Source organism: Triticum dicoccoides, chromosome 7B (genome assembly GCF_002162155.2).
Source record: "Triticum dicoccoides isolate Atlit2015 ecotype Zavitan chromosome 7B, WEW_v2.0, whole genome shotgun sequence".
In the NCBI taxonomy this organism is placed as follows: domain Eukaryota; kingdom Viridiplantae; phylum Streptophyta; class Magnoliopsida; order Poales; family Poaceae; genus Triticum; species Triticum dicoccoides.
The window spans coordinates 704,866,276-704,869,712 of NC_041393.1; positions in this window are offsets into that span (position 1 = coordinate 704,866,276).

The window sequence follows — 3,437 nt, forward strand, 5'->3', positions numbered from 1 at the left end:
GCATCGAATCTCTAGCTACGTTTGCTGCACGTTTAGCACGTGTTGTAGCACGTCTGCATAAAAGCATATGCATTTAAGACACACCTGGAAAATGCAACTGCTGATCGAGCTCACCGACGAGAAGATATGATTCAATCAGTATTGGCAAGACGGCCAACAAATGTTGGGTTAAGTGGAACAAAATTGTCCCTTAAGTGCAACTCCAACCGTTGCTCTATCCGTAAATTAACCATCATTTACGGGAAGTTCAGGCAAAAAAACTCTTCAACGGATCCCGTAAACCATTCTTATTTCTAGAGAATCCCGTAGATGTGCCTCACTCTCACCTTACGTTTACACGAAGATGTCCTTCTCCTATCTTTTTGGCAGGCTAAAATTTCACCAACCGCCACGGCCGCACCTGCACCCACCCTTGCCTGCGCCGCTGCCGCCTGCCGTCGCCTCACCCATGTCGTCGCCCGCATCCGGGCCGCCACGCCGCCTCTCCCGTGTCCGTTGTCACGCCCCTCGTTGGCGGCTACCACCCCACCTGTCGATGTCACTGACTGATGGGTCCTAGCAATTATCTATTTTTTATTTAGTTAAAGATAAAATAAAAATTGGATTTATGGGAAGAAGTTTAGGAAAATTGAGAAAAGTTACTTTCAGAATATTTCCCTTAACTTTTACGGGAAGGCCAGAACCTCAGTTTTACAAGAAGATTTGTAAAGGAGCTGATGGAGTTTTTCTCTAACTAATTAGGGATAGCCTCCCTGATGTACAGCCCATAGGGAGGGCTATCATATAAGAATACTAATTATTACTATGAAAAAACGTTATTCGGTTGTGCATCTTTTACAAAAAATCTGCTGTGTAGTAAAGGAATTTTGGTACAAGCTCAATCATTTAGATAGCACCATAACCGCGTATATTTTCTATTACTAAGTTAGCAGAATCCTGCAAACCCCATTAAACTCAAATTTTCTGAACCCTGAGACATCTGAACTCTACATAGCTTTCTACCAACAAAGAATATGGGGCCTAGGCAGGTCACGGCAAATCCAAAATAAATAATACATGTAGGGGATGGGTACAAGAATGTGCATGTAAAGTTTGAAACTGAAATACTATGGTATGCCACGTGCACAAAAATAATGAGGTGAACAATGACAATGTAAGTTCTTGCAGTAACTTTAGCTGTTGATTGGTCACTCTGACATTTTTCAGGTCGCATGCAATCAAGTTCGACTTTCAAATTTTACATACACATATTTGTGTTTCATCCTCCAAATGCAAGATGTTCTTTTCTTCAGAACTTACGAAATGTATGATTTGAAATCCCTCTACAGTTTAGATGGCCTAGGATCATCTGCACATTTTCCCAATGAAGAGATAAGTTAGACTACTCAACTCCTATCAAGAGCGGGTTGAGCGGTTGAGCCCACTGTTAGGGGACGGTTCAGCTACAACATTTTTTCCTAACAGTAGTAAGCGTTCCATGTGCCGGCAAATATATTTTTTCGCTAGCAGTAGTAACTGTTATAGAGAGTTCATTCGGAGCTGAAACAGCTGGTAATTTACGGAACAAAAAAACAGCGGAGGCACATGGAACACGCGGGCCGCCGCGCCGCGCCTACGTACGATGGAGCAGGGCCCTCCACCCGCAAAACAGAGGACACACTGCTGAAGGAAAAGAGACTGGCTCAAAGTCAGACGCGAGGACGCGATGGATCTCAAAGTAGACCGGCCTGCTCGCGTGGATATGATTGGATGCTATCTCGTCCTCGCGTGGATGTGATGCGGCCTATCGTCCGGCATGACGATAGCCGCCCCTGTCCTCGCGCGGGGCCAGAACCAACGTCGGAGTTTGACTTGGCCATTGCCTTTGTGGTCGGAGATGCATGCGGAAGAGCAGCGGGGTAGACTCCACCTCGATCTCTTTTCTGGTCGCCCGCCGGCGGCCGGTGGTGGCTTTGCGGTGGACCTTTTTTCTTTTCTTTGCGGGGTACCTTGAGTAGCTCCATGGCTAGCGCCACGTTTCCATGTGTTGGAGCTGTGTCGAATATAGTGTACGAGGTGGGTTACAGTTGGACTTGTAGTTGTATTGTGTTTACATAGGATGTGGAGTCGTGTCCTAGTAGGACACTTCTATCCTAAGCCTCTCATATATAGCGGAGGTAGACACACGATGTAACCTATGCCAATATAATAGCACAGGCGCGCAAGGAGGAACCGGCGGCATGTGCCGGCGCCCGGGTGGCCAAGGTGCGGTATTGTGACGGTGTCACGGGGAGAAGCGCCCGTAGTCAAGCCCCGGGGATGTAGCCATATTGGTGAACCTCGTTAACAAATCTCGGTGTCGTGCTTTTGTGATTGCTTGGTCCTCGGATGATCGACAGTGGCCTCGGATTTATTCTAACAAATGGTATCATGAGCAAGGTTCGAAGAGGCTGTGGATTGTTGATCTAGAGGTGAAAACATTACGGAAGAATTATCGTCGGCGAGATCGGAAGAATCAGTGTGGGTCACGATCGCGTGGACACGGAGTTGAGTACTCGGAGTCAGCGAGATTGGTACGTGGCCCGCGGCAAGGCGGACAGGCCCAAGCGGCGGAAGGACGTGCGCAGGGGGCAGCTGAGCGTGGACTCGATCGGTCACGGGACGTGCAGATTCTAGCGAGATGTGTGGTGCAATTGGAAACAGCCGTACATACGAGATTTTGTTTTTTGACCAAAAGAGGACCGAGTCCTCGTATGCGACACGGAGGCGGGCAGATCAGATCGGCAAAGGCAAATATCCATCGTTGTGTATCCATCAGGAGCAGATTTGACACAAAGGACAACACTAAGCATGGGAAGTTGAAGCTAAGGGAGCAACACGTGAAGACCGGAAGGATTTTTTGGTTGGTTTTGCTATTAGTACGCGGAGATCTTGTTCGTGTACTTGGGGCATCATGTGAGAAAAGCTCGGATAATTTTTCACAGGGTCAGCTGTATAAAGAACTGTGGTGCCATCGAGTACCAGGTTTGAGGTGAAGAAATTCGACGGGACTGAAAACATTGAGTTATGGCAGACAGGATGAAAGATTTGTTGGCACAACATGGATGCTTGAGGGTGTTGCGGGAAGTCATGTCAGCTAAGATGGAATTATCATGTTATGGATGGAGATTCATAGAAGATGATTTACGAGCCTTGAGCGTGTCATACAGCCGGAATAGTTCGGCTGGGTCGGACTTAGGCAGTCTGACGAATCGACGTGAGTCGGTTGGTACAGAAGACGGTGGTGGAATCGGCGCTGACGACGTAGGAGCGTGATGCTGATGGTGATCGACTTCTGGGCGTGGAAACACGTGGCGTAGGCCCCGAGGGCTTGTGTGGCTTCGACAAGACTATGGCGCGGGATTGATTCAAGGTGGTGTATACACGGAGCTTGAAGTGGATGAGGCGCTTGGGTGGAC